The sequence below is a fragment of the Colobus angolensis genome, unplaced genomic scaffold (assembly GCF_000951035.1).
Source record: "Colobus angolensis palliatus isolate OR3802 unplaced genomic scaffold, Cang.pa_1.0 Scaffold32, whole genome shotgun sequence".
In the NCBI taxonomy this organism is placed as follows: Eukaryota; Metazoa; Chordata; class Mammalia; order Primates; family Cercopithecidae; genus Colobus; species Colobus angolensis.
In genome coordinates, this window is record NW_012116488.1 from 283,150 (window position 1) to 300,941 (window position 17,792).

A 17,792-nucleotide genomic window follows, 5' to 3' on the forward strand; every position below is an offset into this window, starting at 1 on the left:
GCCCGTACCCGCGCCTCGGTACCGCCCGCTCTGTCGGGGCGCACGGTTCTGCGCCGTCTTGGCGCGAGTGTGGATCCCCTTAGCGCGAATGTAGACCCCCTTGGCGCGCGTGTGGACCCTCGTGGCGCGAGTATGGACCCCGGTGGCGCGCGTGGACTCCCTCGACACACGCGTGGGCCAGGGCAGCCAGCACAGGGAGGATTGAGGACAGCCTGGGGAGCCCAGAAGGCCCCTCAAGCTGTCCCTCACTGTGAGTCTCTGCGCCTGCAGTTCTGTTTTCAGCAATGTCTGGTACTTAGCCTTCGATTGCTGCTGCGTTTGGCTTTGGCGGTTTCGGGCGGACGTCCTAGGGCCGCTCAGGCTGCTGCAGGCCCGGGAGGGGACGTGTCAGGGATGAGCAGTATTGCGGGCTGGGGATGGACCCCAGTCTGTGGAAGGAGCTGGACTGTGGCTAGTTTCAGGTGGTTGTGAATAGAGCTGCTGAAACGATTCGTGTGCAACCCTCTGTGTGAACATACGTTTTCATTTCTCTGGGAAACTTAGCTATATGTTTAACTCTATGGGAAGCTGTCACGAACTGTTTTCTGATGTGGCTGTGCCGTTATGCATTCTCGCCAGTTGCCCCATATCTTCACCAGCACTTGGTGTTGTCGAGGTTTTTATTTTGGTTGTTCTAACAGGTGTGTGGCATCTCATCATAGTGGTGTTCTGTATTTCCCTACTGACTGGTGATGTTCTACCTCGTTAGGGTGCTTATTTGCCATGCCCGAATCCTCTTTGTTGAAATGTGTGCTCAAGTCTTATTTTTTGTTTATCTTGAGACAGGATCTCACTCTGTGGCCTAGGCTGGTGTACGATGGCCCAGTCATGGCTCACTGCAGCCCTGAACTCCTAGGCTCAGGCAGTTCTCCTGCCTCAACCTCCTGAGTAGCTGAGACTACAGGTGCATGCCACCACGCCGTGTAATTTTTTTAAATTTTATTTTATTTTATTTATTTATTTATTTATTTATTTTTTGAGACGGAGTCTCGCCCTGTTGCCCAGGCTGGAGTGCAGTGGCCGGATCTCAGCTCACTGCAAGCTCCGCCTCCCGGGTTTACGCCATTCTCCTGCCTCAGCCTCCCGAGTAGCTGGGACCACAGGCGCCCGCCACCTGACCCAGCTAGTTTTTTGTATTTTTAGTAGAGACAGGGTTTCACCGTGTTAGCCAGGATGGTCTCGATCTCCTGACCTCATGATCCGCCCGTCTCGGCCTCCCAAAGTGCTGGGATTACAGGCTTGAGCCACCGCACCCGGCCAAATTTTATTTTTAGTAGAGACAAGGTCTCTATGTTGTCCAGGCTGGTCTCAAACTCCTGGGCTCAAGTGATCCTCCAGCCTTGGCCTCCCAAACTGCTGGGATTGCAGGCGTGAGCCACCACACCCTGACTCTCATTTTTTATTTGGGTTGTTTTCTTATTGTTGAGTTTGGAGAGTTCTTTGTGGATTGTAGTTACAAGCCCTTTGTTGTATATGTGATTTTTCAAAGCAGAAGTTTTAACTTTTTTGTTTGTTTGTTTGTTTTTTTGAGACAGAATCTCACTCTGTGACCCAGGCTGGAATGCAGTGGCACAATCTCGGCTCATTGCAACCTCTGCCTCCCAGGTTCAAATGATTCTCGTGCCTCAGCCTCCCAAGTAGCTGGGATTACAGGCGTGCGCCACCTCACTTGGCTAATTTTTGTATTTTTAGTGGAGACAGGGTTTCACCATGTTCGTCAGGCTGGTCTTGAATGCCTGACCTCAAGTGATCCGCCTGCCTTGGCCTCCCAAATGCTGGGATTACAGGCCTGAGCCACTGTGCCTGGCCTAAATGACCTAGGTTTGTATAAGGTGTGCTTCGCAGGCTGAGGCTCATTGTTTATGTGGAGGTCCCGATGTTTCAGCACCGTTTGTTGAAAGACTGCCCTTTGTCCACCAAAGGCGTTTGCCCCCTCGGCTGCGCTCACTGGGCCCCTCCGTGCAGGTCTGCCTCTGAGCTCTGTGTCCTGCCCTGTTGATCAGGTGCCGTTTCCTTTGTCAGCATCAGACTTTTTTACTGTACCTGTTATATTGTCCTGAAATCACATATTGTGAGTCCCCCAACCTTTGTTCTTCCTTTTTAAAGTTGTTGTAGCTATTAATTTCCCTTTCCCTTTTTAATTTTAGAGGAAGTTTGTGCGTATCTATAGGTCACATATTATTATCTGAAATGCTTGGGGCCAGAAGTGTTTTGGATACCAGATTTTTCTGATTTTGGAATATCTGCCTTATAATTACTGGTTGAGCATTCCCTAATCCAAAAATCTGAAATCTGAGATGCTCCAGTGAGCATCTCCTTTGAGCGTCGTGTTGATGCTCAAAAAGTTTCATGTTTTGGAGCATTTATAATCTCAGATTTTTGGTTTTGGGGTGTTCAACCTGTACAAAAGTCCTGGTGGGGTTTTCATTGGAATTGCATTAAACCTCTCGATAAATTTAGGGAGATCTGACATTTTTTCTTTCTTTCTTTCTTTTTGAGACGGAGTTTCACTTTGTCACCCAGGCTGGAGTGCAGTGGTGCGATCTCAGCTCACTGCACCCTCCGCCTCCCGAGTTCAAGTGATTCTGCTGCCTCAGCCTTCTCAGTAGCTGGGACTACAGGTGCGTGCCATCACGCCCAGCTAATTTTTGTATATTTTTTAGTAGAGACGGGTTTTCACCATATTGGCCAGGCTGGTCTTGAGCTCCTGACCTCTGATCCCCCCACCTCGGCCTCCCAAAGTGCTAGGTTTACAGATGGGAGCCACTGCGCCCGGCCAACAGTTTTTCTATGTTGAATCTTGTAGTCCATGACCACAGTGTATGTCTACATTCATTTAGGTTTTCTTTGATATAGACTATCAGTATTGGGTAGTTTTCAGCGTACAGCTTCTGGGCTTTTCTTTTGAGATGGAGTCTCGCTCTGTCACCCAGGCTGGAGTGCAGTGGTGCGACCTCAGCTCACTGCAACCTCCACCTCTTGGTTTCAAGTGATTCCGGTGCCTCAGCCTCCCGAGTAGCTGGGATTACAGGTGCACACCACCACGACTGGCTAATTTTTGTATTTTTAGTAGAGACAGGGTTTCACCATGTTGGCCAGGTTGGTCTCGAACTCCTGGCCTCAAGTGATCCACCCACTTCAGCCTCTTAAAGTGCTGGGATTATAGGCATAAGCTGCCATGCCCGGCCCTCTGGACATTTTTTAGATGTGTACCTAAAATCTGTTAGGAGTTATTGTAAGTGGTATTTTTTAAAATTTAGTTTTCAACTCTTCATTGCTTGTTTATAGAAATATGGTTGCTTTCTGTGTGTTATCCTGTTTCCTATGGCTTTGCTAAACTTACTTATTAGTTCTAAGACTTTTTTTTCTTTTCTTTCTTTTTGAGACGGTGTCTTGCTCTCGTTGCCCAGGCTGGCAATGGCACGATCTCGGCTCACTGCAACCTCTGCCTCCCGGGTTCAAGCGATTCTCCTGCCTGAGCCTCCCAAGTAACTGGGATTACAGGTGCCCACCACCACACCCAGCTAAGTTTATGTATTTTTAGTAGAGATGGGGTTTTGCCATGTTGGCCAGGCGATCCACCCGCCTCGGCTTCCCAAAGTGCTGGGATTACAGGTGTGAGCCACCACACCTGGCCCCTAAGAGTTTTTAATACACTCCTTGAGTTTTGTTGTTGTTGTTGTTTTGTTGTGGGTTTTTTTTTTTTTTTTTTTTTAGATGGAGTGTCGCTCTGTTTGCCCAGGCTGGAGTGCAGTGGTGCAATCTGGGCTCACTGCAGTCTCCCTGTCGCGGGTTCAAGCAGTTCTTCTGCCTCAGCCCCCTGAGTAGCTGGGATTACAGGAGCCCACCTCCATACCCGGCTGGGTTTTGTATTTGTAATAGAGACGGGGTTTCACCATGTTGGCCAGGCTGGTCTCAAACTCGTGATCTCAGGTGGTCCGCCTGCCTCGGCCTCCCAAAGTGCTGGGATTACAGGCGTGAGCCACTGCACCCGGCCTTCTTTTTTTTTGAGACAAAGTCTCACTGTTGCCCAGACTGGAGTGCAGTGGTGTGATCACAGGTCACTGCAGCGTGGAACTTCTGGGTTCAAGAGAGCCTTTCACCTCAGACTCCAGAGTAGCTAGGACTACGGGCATGTGCTATCATGCCCATCTAATTTAAAACATTTTTTTTGGTGGGGGAGACAGGGTCTAGGGTCTTGCTCTGTCACCCTGGCTGGAGTGCAGTGGTCATGGCTTACTACAGTCGTAACCCCCTGGGCTCCAGTGACCCTCCCAGCTCAGCCTCCTGAGTTGATGGTACTATAGGCATGCACCACTGTACCCAGCTAAGTTTTGTATTTTTCTTGTAGAGATGGGGTTTTGCCATGTTGACCAGGCTGGTCTGGAACTCCTGGTCTCAAGTGATTCTCCTGCCTTGGCCTCTCAAAGCTCTAGGATGACAGGCATGAGCCAGAGCCAATTTTTTTTTTTTTTTTTTTGGTAGAGATGTAGTCTTGCTTTGCTGTTCAGGCTGGTCTCGAACTTCTGGCCTCAAGGCATCTTCCCACCTTGGCCTCCCAAAGTGCTGGGATTAGCGGCGTGAACCGCTTTGCTCAGTCCTGGATGTTCTGTTGAGGGTTCCTGCTGATGCTTGCGTGGGGTATTGGCCTGTAGTTTTTCCTGTAGTGTCCTTGTCTTGGATATTAAGGTCCTGCTCCTTATGGAATGGGTTGGGAAACGTTTCCTCTTCCGTTTTCTGGAACAGATTATATAGAGTTGGTGTTCTTTGTTTCGGAAATGTTTGGTAGAATTCACCAGTGTAGCCGTCTGCTCCCGGAGGTTTCTTTCTCAGATGAATCTGCACTGTGGTTTCGGCTTCTTTCATCACTGCGATTCTAGTTGTATTTGAGATTCTGTGTCTCACCTGGGGTGAGTCAGCCGCTTGTGTTTGGAGGAATTGGTCCACTTGACTTAGTGGTTGAATTTGCCCAGAGAGTTGTTTGAAGCATTGCCTTGTCCTTTTCATATCTGCGGGGTCCACAGTGGCCTCCTTTTTCCTTTCAGATGTTAGTGTTTTGTGTCTTTTTTCCCCTTTGTCTCTCTGGCTAGAAGTTGATCAGTTTTTTTTTTATCTTTTCTAAGAACTGGCTTGGGTTTCATTGAGTTTTCTATCCTGTTCTTCCCTCCCCATCGTGTTCCACGCTCATACTCCCTGGGTATCTTCCTAGGACTGCTGGGCACAGAGTTTGCAGCTGTGTCACAGTTGCCAAGACTTTGTTTGGTGCCTGTTGGGATGATAACAACAGTAATGAAAGCAGGTTGTCATGGCGGCAGACGCAGGGTTTCCCTTACTGTGCCCTGCTGGGGGAGGGCGGTGCTGTGGGGCAGTGCAGAGCTGGCAGTCTGTTACCCGGGCGCTGTCAGAACAAGCTCAGAGCCAACACTGTCGGGTGGTCCCAAGACACCGTGGAGCCCTGGCACACTCTCGAGGGAGGGGCAGGCCCGGCAACCAACTGTGGTGGTCCTGGGGGAAGTGCTGCGAGGCGGTGTGTTCCTAGCACCTGGGGACCGGCGCAAGCGGTGCCTGGGCCGAGAGTGGGAAGGAGAGAGGGCACCTGTTGCTCTGGGCAGCCCCTCTGTCTCCCAGGCAGTCTCTCTAGGTGCCCACTTGGCATCCTCCCTCCCTCATCACAGTGGTGATCACATGGGGCTGGAAACCTTGGTGGCTTCTCAGTTTCCCTAGCACACAAGTAGGCCCCGGCCGCCCCTTGCTCCAGCTTCATCTTGAAAGCTGAGCTTTCTCTTTGAGCTGTCATTTTCTAGGTCCCAAGGCCACTGTCTTTCCTAGGTGTCTTGCCTATTAATTGAGAACTAAGCCTGACACAGCCTCGTAGTTTTACTCTGGAATATTTAACTCAGGCATCAGGGCAGGTGACCAGAGGCCTCAGGAGAGTCCCAGGAGGGTCCTGATCTTGGAAGCCAAGCCCCGCGGGGGAGACGACACTGGTGCTCCAGTGTGCCCGGGCTGCCCAAGCAGAGACTGTGCAGAGAGAAGGTGGGTGTCTGAGGACTGAGGCTCAGTGTGGCTGGAGGGGCCAGGCGGACGGTGGAGTTGGGGACTGTTGGCCTGGGGCCTTGGCAGTGCCCTGAGGAGGTCGTCTGCTCCACTGAAGCAAGGCGGGACTTCCCTGTGAGCCCACCTCAGTGTCCTGCGCTGTGTGTGCCCTGAGGCTTCCCTCTGCCAGCAGCTGATGGTAATGGCACCCACACCCCTGCCCCGCAGGCAGGAACTCGAGCACCTGGGAGCCCCCCACACCAGGCATCCTGGGCTCCTGCTTGCAGGGGGTCCCTTGTCCTCCTGCGCAAGGAGCAGCACACCTCAGTGTCACCAGAACTTGTGGTTGTGGGGAGCATTTCCCATAATCACAACTTTCAGTGGCTTCACAGTTAGAACCTTGAAGCCGGGGTGTCTGTGAGTGCTGCTGTTTTCCGTTTGGGGTCCTGATGCAGCCAGACCTACTTTGGGACATGGCTGCCTGTCACCCGGCACTGGCCCTGGAGAGGGGCACAGGAGGCGGAGCTGCCCTCACCTGCTGGGAAGCTCCCTTTGCCTCAGCGAAGGATGTGGCCAGCCAGCCTCTTCCTGTGGCCTGCGGTTCTGAGCATGGGCCTGGCCTCCTGGTGGGGCTCTGGTCCCGAGAGTGGAAGGCTCCGGGCTTCTGCCTCTGCTCCATGACCCTCAGAACCCTAAATTGCGGCTGAAGGTACCTACCCTCAGGAAACGGGTGGATTCTGTCCCGTTGGCATCTGGGTGAGAGAGGAAGCCGCTGGTTAGCCTGCAGCGTGACACACGTCCTGTTTTCCGTAACCGAATTGTAATCACTACAAAACCAGCTCCTCAGCAGTGGCCTGGGGAAGGGGTCTGGGCCTGGGAAGGGGTCTGGGCTTGGGGAGGGGGTGTGGGCCTGGGAAGGGGCGTGGGCTGCCGCGCCTGACCCTGTTTGTCAGTGCTCCTCCCAGATGTCTGATGCTGCTGCATCCAGCCCCACCAGTAGGCACATGTGTACCTGGGTCCCCGTCCCAGCACTCAGGGATGCACTTTGGTCTGGTCCAGCCTCCTTTGGGCACTCAGCTGTGGGACCCCTGAATTCCTCTCCATCCATTACTGCCCAGCCAGCCAGGCCTCCTACAGGTGTGTCCCCTTAAAAAGAAGTTTCCAGCCAGGTGTGGTAGCTCCTGCTTGTAATTCCAGGATTTTGGGGAACCAAGGTAGGAGGATCACTTGAGGTCAAGAGTTTGAGACCAGTGTGGGCAACATAGTGAAACTGTCTCTACAAAAACTAAAAAAAAAAACAAAGCAAAAACAAAAACAAAACCCAAAATACAAAAATTAGCTGGGCATGGTGGTGGGCGCCTGTAATCCCAGCTACTGGGGAGACTGAAGCATGAGAATCGCTTGAACCTGGGAGACGGAGGTTGCAGTGAGCCAAGATCGTGCTATTGCACTCCAGCCTGGGCGACAGGAGCGAAACTCCATCTCCAAAAGAACAAACAAAGAAAACAAAAAATAAGAAAACATTAGCTAGGCATGGTGGCACAGGCCTGTGGCCCCACCTGTTTGGGAGGCTGAGGTGGGAGGATTCCTTGAGCCCGAGAGGTTGAGGCTGCAGTGAGCCACTATAGTGCCCCTGCACTTCAGCCTGGGTGACAGAGTGAGACCCTGTCTCTTTTTTCTTTCTTTCTTTCTTTCTTTTTCTTTGAGATGGAGTGTCTCTCTTGTTGCCCTGGCTGCAGTGCAACGGTGCGATCTTAGCTCACTGCAGCCTGCGCCTCCTAGGTTCAAGCGATTTGCCTGCCTCAGCTTCCCAAGTAGCTGGGATTACAGGCATGAGCCACCACACCTGGCTAATTTTTGTGTTTTTAGTAGAGACAGGGTTTCGCCATGTTGGCTAGGCTGGTCTCAAACTCCTGACCTCAGGTGACCCACCCACCTTGGCCTCGGAAAGGTCTGGGATTACAGGCGTGAGCCACCACACCTGGCCAGACCCAGTCTCTTAAAAAAAGGAAGTTTCATAGCAGCAACAGAAAGCCTTCAGTTAAATTTGTTTTTTTTCTGTTTTTTTTGGACGGAGTCTTGGCTCACTGCAACCTCTGTCTCCTGGGTTCAAGCAGTTCTCCTGAAACCGAGCTCACCCCGTTAAGTTAAATGAGCGTGTGAGTATTAAAGGTTATTGCTTTCCCATGTTGGAAGAATCCTGGAGTGAACTGGACGACAGTGCTGTGCTGGATCTTTCAGGACATGGAGAGCCCCTGGCCCGCCTTTCTGTCTGGTGCACGGTATAGGGTGTTGCTGGCTTTGTCAGAGCTCAGAGGTGCCCCTGCAGCCTCGGGCCTCTTCTGGCTCTGGCGGAACCGCAGGTCCTCCCTGCTGTCCGCAGGAGGACAGTCTCAGGCAGGCCCCACAGGACCTGGCCCCTTCCACACGTTAGTTCCAGCGAACAGGAGCTGGCACATATTTTTTGTTATAGAAATGCACTCTGGAAAATATCAAATGTTTTTAGAAGTAGAAGGCATCGTGGCAGTTTCAGCCAGAGGTGGCACTTTCCTCTTTCACCCTCCCTGTGGGTTAGTGTTCTGAGGTTTCACACTGTCTGCATGTGTCCCGTGCGTGTGCCTGCAGGTGTGCACGCACCAGGGTGTGGGGGAAGCAGAAGCCAGGAGGCGCTCCCAGAGCAGGTGCAGCAGCACGGCCCCAGGGAGGGTGACCGTGGTGCTGGGGTGTAGGGAGAACAACACAGGGACAGGAAATAGAGGTCCCGGGGTGTGAGGAGGCGACAGGAGGCTGGAGGGTGCAGGAAAGAGTGATGGAGGAGGGAGGGCAGAGGTGGCAGGTGCAGTGTGGAGCTGTGACCGCACGCAGCTTTGCAGTGTGTTGTGGTGCAAGCTGATGGGCATGGGTCAGGGAGTGAAGAGATTGCGTGAAACACAACCAGAATCAAAATCATCACTGTAATTTAGTGTGTCATCTCACTGTGGCCTTGTTCTGTTAGAAGCACTCCTGCTGCCCCCTGTTCCTAGGCAGGGAAACGTGGCTATATTGGAGACTGCACGGCATCCCCTGTTCTTGGAAGCTGGGACTTCAGGGGCTTTCCATTTATTTATTTACTTTTGAGACAGAGTTTCATTCTTGTTGCCCAGGCTGGAGTGCAATGGCTCGATCTTGGCTCACTGCAACCTCCGCCTCCCAGGTTCAAGTGATTCTGTTGCCTCAGCCTCCTGAGTAGCTGGGAATGCAGGCATGCGCCACCACGCCTGCCGAATTTTGTATTGTTAGTAGAGACAGGGTTTCTCTGTGTTGGTTAGGCTGGTCTCGAACTCCCGACCTCAGGTCATCCAACCACCTCGGCCTCCCAAAGTGCTGAGGTTACCGGCGTGAGTGACTGCCCAGCTGGCTTTTTGTAATTTGATCATTGTCCTTTTTCTAATGCAGTTTATTGTATGAATTATTTATTAAAAGCTTTATATACACTAATTAGAATATGCGAGACTGTCTCTCGAAAAACAAACAATAAATAAACACTGCTCACGAAACAACTCTGAGGGAGGGTCGGAGATGCAGGCACCTTGAGCTCAGCCTGAGGAGGCCTGGGCCAGATTTCTGCAGAATTTAGAGTTGGCTCATCAGTGCTGCTCAAAGCCCCCTTATTCCAGCATGGGTCTCCCCTGAGCCCTGCGTTGCTCCCTGGCCTGTCTTCTGGATTCTCATGTCAGCAGGCACCTCACTGTGGCACTGCCAGGTCCTCTCTAGCCCCCACAAGGAGACACCACTGCGACCTGCTCCAACTTCTCTTATTTTACTATTTTTTGAGACAGGTTCTTACTGTGTGGCTCAGGCTGGAGTGCAGTGGTGCCATCACAGCTCACTGCAGCCTCCACCTTCTGAACTCCAAACCATCTGCCTGCCTGGTCTGGGACCACAGGCATGCGCCACCACACCTGGCTAATTTTTTTTTTTTTTTTTTTGTAGAGATGAGATCTTGCTATGTTGTCCAGGCTGGTCTTGAACTCCCGAGTTTAAGCAGTCTTCCTGCCTCAGCCTCTCAAAGTGCTGTGATTACAGGTGTGAGCCACCATGCCTGGCCTGTTCTGGCTTCTTTTCTTTTTCAAGACAGGGTCTTGCTCTGTCACCCAGGCTGGAGTGCAGTGGTACGATCTCAGCTCATTGCAGCCTCGACCTCCTGGGCTCTAGTGATCCTCCCACCTCAGCCTCCTGAGTAGTAGGACAACAAGCAGTTGCCACCATACCTGGCTAATTTTTTTCAGTTTTTTTTGTAGAAATGGGTCTCCCTGTGTTGCCCAGGCTGGTATCAAACTCCTGGGTTGAACAATCTTCCTGCTCTGGCCTCCCAAAGTGTTGGGACCACAGGTGTGAGCCACCATGCCCGGCCACTCCTCCAGCTTCTTTTTTTAATTTATTTTTATTTTTATTTTTTGAGACAGAGTCTTGCTCTGTCGACCAGACTGGAGTGCAGTGGCACGATCTCAGCTCACTGCAACCTCCGCCTCCTGGGTTCAAGCGATTCTCCTGCCTCAGCCTCCTGAGTAGCTGGGATTACAGGCACCTGCCACCATGCCTGACTAATTTTTTGTATTTTTAGTAGAGACGGAGTTTCACCATGTTAGCCAAGATGGTCTCGATCTCCTGACCTTGTGATCCACCCACCTCGGCCTCCCAAAGTGCTGGGATTATAGGCGTGAGCCACTGCGCCCGGCCCTGCTCCAGCTTCTTGAAGGCCACTAGGTTTGTGGCAATTTTTATAGCAGCCACAGAAAACTAGTACATAGATCCCAGTTGTGACAACCCAGGCAGTCTCCAGGCACTGCCCCCATCCCGGCACCACCTTTGTTGGAGAGGTCTGTGCTCAGTGCCGGCGCCCCTGCTGCCAGCTGTCCCTGTGGCCACGTTACCCACCAGGAGGGCGGCTCTGGGCCTCAGCCTGAAGGAGGCCCGGGCTTTGCCTCTGCTACCACCAGGGAAAGCTGAGTGCCACCTGACCCTGTTCAACTCTGAGTTTCTGGACACGCCCAGCAGCTGCCCCTTGATCTCTTCAAAATTTTCTTGGCTGCTCTAGTTCCTTTTTGCCTCCATCCGAACTTTAGAATCTTTTTACTGGAGTCTTTAAAGAGTGTTGTTAGTGTTTGTTTGGGATTCAGTTACATTCACGGCGAAGCCAGAGGCCGTGCCTGTTCTGCCTTGTCTGTGCTGGTAGCCGCCCCTGGGTGACCCTGAGGTCTCTGCCTCATGCTTTCCCCGCAGGGCCTGGCCCCAGGCTCCATCGATTGGCTTTCTGTGTCTGCATCCCATCCTTCCAGTGTCCTCCGACAGGCCCTGCACACTTGCCTTCCCCAGGTGGCCAAGGTTGTCTGCGTGTCCCCTGATTGCAGCAGCCTCCAGTCCTGTGTCTGTGTTTTGTCCCAAATGCGCTGGCCCCTGTGCCAGCCAGAGGGCCGACGCTGCGGAGCGGGGGGCACTTTCCAGCTCCCCCATCTTTGGGCATGCCTGGGGCCTCACCTCACTGTTCTCGTTGGAAGATCGGGCTGCAGTGTTCGGGTTGGTGAACCTGGTGAACAACCCACATGCCCACCTGATGTGCCAGGCCCAGGTCTTAACCCCGAAGCCCTGCAGGGCAGAGTGTGGTGGACGTCGTAGGCATGCTGTTAGTTGGCAGAGCTCCAGAGTAGAGTGCCCAGCAGGTTCAGCTGCAGCCTCCCGATGCATCGGTGGACTGAGGCGTGGGGGCCTTCTGCAGACTGGCTGGTTGCAGTGCCTTGGGGCACATGGGGTGGTACCTGCATCCCCTGCAGTCCAGCAGGGAGGTGGATGCGTTCACATGTAGTCACCATGCAGGAGTAACATCTGAGTGGGCTGGCCTGGGGCACGGGGGAGGGCCAGCCCACACTGTGTGCACACCACTTGCAGAGGTTTGGAAATACATCTGTGCTCTCACCCGGCAGCCGTGTGACAGAGTCCACTCTGGACTTGCAGTGTGTTAGGGACATGGTTAGAAAATGCAGAAAGTGCCTGTAATCCCAGCACTTTGGGAGGCCGAGGTGGGCGGATGACAAAGTCAGGAGATCGAGACCATCCTGGCTGACACGGTGAAACCCTGTCTCTACTAAAAATACAAAAAATTAGCCGGGCGTGGTGGTGGGCGCCTGTAATTCCAGCTACTCGGGAGGCTGAGGCAGGAGAGTGGCGTGAACCCGGGAGGCGGAGCTTGCAGTGAGCCGAAATGGCGCCACTGTGCTCCAGCCTGGGCGACAGAGCGAGACTCCGTCTCAAAAACAGAAAAAAGAAAATGCAGAAAGTGCAGTTGGCCCACCCTCAACCCTGCTGCCTGGGCAGAGTGAGAGGTGCTTCCCCCACTGGGGTTCCTGGCTCAGTAATGGGGGTGCGGGAGGCCACCCTGCTGCTTCCCCCGTGAGTGCTGACCCCCGCTTTGCTTTCACTTTGTGTCTGTGGATGTCATGAAAGGGTTGTAAATGCAGATCTTCTCCAGGTTTTGGCTGATCTGTCTTTTTTGTGTTGACAGGTGCTGGCAAAACCCCGACTCTGGGTGGCGGCTTCCACGTGAATCTGGGGAAGGAGTCAAGAGCGCAGACCCTGCAGAACGGTATTTCCCACCATGGATGCTGCTGAGCTTGCGGCGGGTCCCAGAGATGGGGATGGTGGTGCTAGGGTGGGGGGCACTGACTCAGCCGTGGACCTCATGGCCTGCCACTTTCTTGTCACCCTGCACGCCCAGCGCAGGCCGCCTTCCAGGAGGAATTGTGCCCTGAGTCCCCTCCTGCATGTCCTGCAGACTCGGCCAGGACTGCTTGGGGAGAATCCAGTGGATCCCACAGGGTCCACAGCCATTGCTTGCTGGTCTCAGTGAGATGGAGGCAGAAACAACACATTTGTAGCAGTTGGATATTGTAGTGACATTCTCACTGTGTTTTGTCCAAGTGCCAGTTCACCACAAACTGGAGAAATGTCTGCTGGGTTATTTTTCTTATGATTGAGTTGAAAAAGTTGTTTATGTATTTTAGATACAAGTCTTTTATTGGATGTGTGATTTTATGTATTTTAGGTACAAGTCTTTCATCAGATAGGTGATTTATAGGACATTTTCAGCCATTCCATGTGTTCTTTTCATTTTCTTTTATCTTTTTATTTTTCGCTGGTATCCTTTGGAGCATGAATGCTTTAAATTCTGATAGTGTCCAGTTTACCTATTTAGTCTCTTGATGGCTGTGCTTTTGGTATCATAACTAACAAATGTCGCCTAATCCAGTCCAAATCGTGAAGATTTGTGCTTATGATTTTTTGGAGTTTTGTGCCTTCAGCTCTTCCCTGTAGGTTTTGATCCATACTGAGTCAGTGTTTGCAGGTGATAGAAGGTAAGGGCCTACCTTCGCTCCTGCACGTGGAGACCCAGTTTTCTCAGGATCGTGTGTTGAAAGCACTGTGTTTCCCAGTTGGCATCCTCCTGGTACCCTTGTTGAAAATCCATTGGCTGTAAACCTGAACGCTTATTTCTGGATCTTCGGTTTGGCTTAGTGACTGCCTGACGGTCCTGGCGCCAGTTCCACACTGTTCCGGACACCGAAGCTTTGCAGTCAGTTTTGAAATCAGGAACTGTGAGTCCTCTAACTGCTCTTTTTCAAAAGTGTTATGTTGCCTGTTTGAAGTCCCTGTGAATTTTGGATCAGCTTGTCAGTTTCTGCCAAGAAGTCAGCGGGGATTTTGACGGGGATTGTGTTAGTCTGTTGGTCATTTTGGGGAGCACTGCCACCTAAACAGTGTTACGTGTTCTGACACCTGAACACGGGATGTCTTTCCATTCATTTGGGTCTTCTTTAATTTGTTTCAACAATTTTAGTAGTTTTCAGAGTACAAGTTTTATACTCCTTTTGTTGAACGTGTTCTCAGTTGATATATATTGATCTTGTATCTTGCAACCTGGCTGAACTCGTTTTTTACTCTTAAGAGTTTTTTAGGCCGGGCGCGGTGACTCACGCCTGTAATCCCAGGACTTCGGGAGGCCAAGACGGGTGGATCATGAGGTCAGGAGATCTAGACCGTCCTGGCTAACACGGTGAAACCCCGTCTCTACTAAAAACACAAAAAATTAGCCGGGTGTGATGGCGGGCGCCTGTAGTTGCAGCTACTCAGGAGGCTGAGACAGGAGAATGGCATGAACCCATGATGCGGAGGTTGTGGTGAGCCGAAATTGTGCCACTGCACTCCAGCCTGGGCGACAGAGCGAGACTCCGTCTCAAAAAAAAGAAAAAAAAAAGTTTTTTAGCGGGTCGTTTAGGATTTTATGTACAAGATCGTGTTATCTTTCCTTTCCAATCTAGTGCTTGTTTTTTGTTTGTTTACCACGTTGAATAGCAGTGGTGTGAACAGACATCCTCTTGTCCTTGATCCTGGGGAAGCATCCAGTCTTCACCATTGAGCGTGGGTTGGCTGTGGGTCAGTCCAGGCAGGGATGCTGTGTGCTAGGACCTCTTCGGCTTCACTGTCTCATTGAGTACACTCTCAGGAATGTGAGGACCACGTGAGGGATCCTTGTGATCGGTGCAGCCACGTCCCGCAGCCTTGGTCTGCGTGCTGGAAGGCGGTTGGGACAGGTAGAACATCTCTGTGTGGACAGCACGTCACCCTGGCCGTTTTCTCCTGTACCATCTCCAGGAGACTGGGCTCTTGAGCACCTGCCTCGGCTCCTGGCTGCTGCTGCCGACGGGTGGCCAGCACCGACACGCCTAGGGGTCGTTGGGCTTGCAGTGATCCCTCACAGCAGAGTGGATGGATCCTTACGCTTCCGTTGTGCTTGTTTCCTTGCCCCGCCATGGACTTACTAGTAGAGGAGTACAGTCCGCGCCTTTCTTCCTGACTGCCGGCGTGATTCTTCTGCAGTAGAGAGCACCCTCTGTGTGAGTTCAGTCTTCTGAAATGCTTCGAGCCATGCTTTTTGGCCCGGTGGAAGGCCAGTTTTGTGGAAGTGCATGTGTGTTGGGCACTTGAATGCATTTCCTGCAGGAAGCCGGTGCAGCGCAGCGCGTCCCTCCTTCTCCCCATTGGCTGGTTTTCTGTCTGTCACTGAGAGTGTGCATGAAGACCTGGCACAGTGACTGGATTTGTCCTCTCCTGCCTATAGTTTTGTCAGTTTTTTGTTTTGTCTGTTTCAAGACTCTTACTGGCATGCACATTTACAGTTCCTCCAGGCGGAGGCTGGGCTGCACTGCCCAGGGGTCCTCCTGACCTTCAGGCTGCCTGGGTTGGGGCCCAGCTCTGCCCACTGCTTCTGGTGCCACCAGGCTATCTCCTTTTTTTCTTCTGCTGACTTCGAGATTTTCTCCTTATGAAGAGCTTTGTTCTCCACAGAGAATATAGTCTGTATTTTCCCAAAAACTCGTGGTACCTTTACTAGAGTTGATCATGCCTCAGACCTAAATAAATTGCAAAGAGTAGTGTCCGTGCAGACATGTGCATTGCAGTAAGATTGGAAACCAACAACAGAGAAAGAAAAATAGCTCATCTGACCTTTCAAAACCCTTTAAATACCTTTGGTTCAAGAAAGAAATGAAAATGGAACATACAACCTCCCTAATTAGGGGTGAGTGTCAGTGAAGGTTGTGGCTGTGCAGGCCCAGGAGGCCCCATGGACCCTACTCACTGTGTGGGGGAAGCTGCAGGGCCCCCACGCCTGTTGAATCTTATTGGGGATGGGTGGTTCTGGGGTACCCTATGCCGACCTTCGTACCTGGGCTCCTACCTGGGGATCTGCGGCCACAGCCCAGGTACCTGCGGCAGGGGCCATGCCCTGCTGCTGCCCGCTCAATGAGCTCTCCCACCCACCTGCCCTGGGCCAGGCACCGCTCCTGCCTGGGTGGGGTGTGGGGCTGAGGGAGGCTGTCAGTCCAGCCCCTGTCCTATTTCCTGCGGACTTTCACCGGAGTTGTCCCTTCTGCTGCCAGTCAGGCCCCCTGCTGTGGCAGTGATGCCCTTCTCTGCCCTAGGGGTCAGGCCCGCCGTTCCTCCTTGCTGTCCAGTGTCCTGTGCAGTGATGCCCTTCTCTGCCCTAGGGGTCAGGCCTGCCGTACCGCCTTGCTGTCCAGTGTCCTGGGAGCGGATCTATGGGGCAGAGCCTAACGTATTTTTCAGATACTTCTGGAGACAAGAGGGGATTTTGGCCCATTGTAGCTGGCACATTTCTGATATGTTGGGCTCTTCCTGCCTCTTATTTTGTAGTTCATATTTATCTTACCTTTTTTTACTTGTTTGTTTGTTTGTTTTTTGAGACGGAGTCTCGCTCTGTCGCCCAGGCTGGAGTGCAGTGGCGTGATCTGGGCTCACTGTAACCTCCGCCTCCTGGGTTCAAGCGACTCTCCTGCCTCAGCCTCCCGAGCAGCTGGAGTTACAAGCGCTCACCACCACGCTTGGCTAATTTTTGTATTTTTAGTAGAGACAGGGTTTAGCCATGTTGGCCAGGCTGGTCTCGAACTCCTGACCTCGGGTGATCCACCCGCCTTGGCCTCCCAAAGTGCTCGAATTAGAGGTGTGAGCCACCACACCCAGCCGTATTTATCTTACTTTTAAAAAACCCTTTACTGCCTTTTATTGATTTATCATGGGTTATGTTTGTTTAAATTTTGTTTTTTCTCCTTTGTTCTCCCCATACCGCCCTGGTTGAAGGTTTCACATCAGCCCTGGTCCCACTGCAAGCTTGGCCCACCACCTCCACTCCTGCCCGCCACCCAGCCTGCCGGGTTTGGTGGAAATCTGTGAATGTAGCTTCCGACTGTTACTGTTTTGGTGAAGTCTTGATTGCCTTTCTTAGAAAACTGAAAAGATGGAAATAAACTCACTGGCCACCCCTCCTGCCCTCAGCGATGGTCATGTTCCGCGGGTACTCCGTCTCCTCTGTTTGCCTCAGTGCGCCCTGCGGGGTCACAGGCCCCTCCTTGGGTTTGCTGGGTCACACTGAGGCTGTGTTTAGAGAAACGATCCTGGAGAGAGAAACTCTTGCCCCTTCCCCCGGGATGCTTGCTGAGGGGTTGAGACAGGCACCCCATGGAATGTGGGGAGCATCTGCTTGGGGTCCACCAGCAAGAGATGTTGAATACCAGTGTGTTTTATCTGTTTTTAAAATCTCAGGCCTTTTGGGGTGATTTCTTCGATGTTCTGAAGCCACGGTTCTGAAACACCGCTGGGTGGGGCTCTCTTCATTGACCTGATGAGCCTTTCCTGTGGGACGCGTTTCTCAGGGAAGTTCTTTTTCTGTCCTCTCGGTCTGTTTTTCCCAGTATAGCATGCGTGGTAAAGTGCATGAAATGTGCTGGCCTTCCATGAACCACCTGACAAATCTTCTTGAGTCAGGCTTGCAGCGGCTCAGAAAGCACCTGCTGCCCACTGGCTTCACTTGGTTTTCTGCTTCATACTTCATACCGTGGGAATCATACAGACAGGAATTTAAAAAGAAAAAGACTTGTATTTTTTAGAGCATTTTAGTCTCACAGCAAAATGGATTGGAAGGTACAGAGAGTTCCCGTAGACTCCCAGAACCCCTCACCACACAGCCTCCCCTGGCCCCGTCAGCGCCCCTTCCACAGTGGTGCACGAGCTGCAGTCAGTGGCCCCACACTGACACATCAGGATCACTCAGGCTGTATCCGCACACCCGGGCTCAGGATCACTCAGGCTGTATCCGCACACCCGGGCTC

The 17,792-nt window shown here is 52.2% G+C and overlaps 1 protein-coding gene across 2 annotated transcripts in view; it reads left to right on the top strand.

Moving 5' to 3' along the window:
• BRF1 (BRF1, RNA polymerase III transcription initiation factor 90 kDa subunit) overlaps nt 1–17,792 on the top strand; it is a 102,484-nt gene that overhangs the window by 24,873 nt on the left and 59,819 nt on the right. For both annotated transcript variants that reach the window (XM_011951376.1, XM_011951378.1), the window contains exon 2: nt 12,614–12,694. The gene's annotated coding sequence lies outside the window, so the exon portion shown is untranslated. The remainder of the gene's footprint in view (nt 1–12,613; nt 12,695–17,792) is intronic.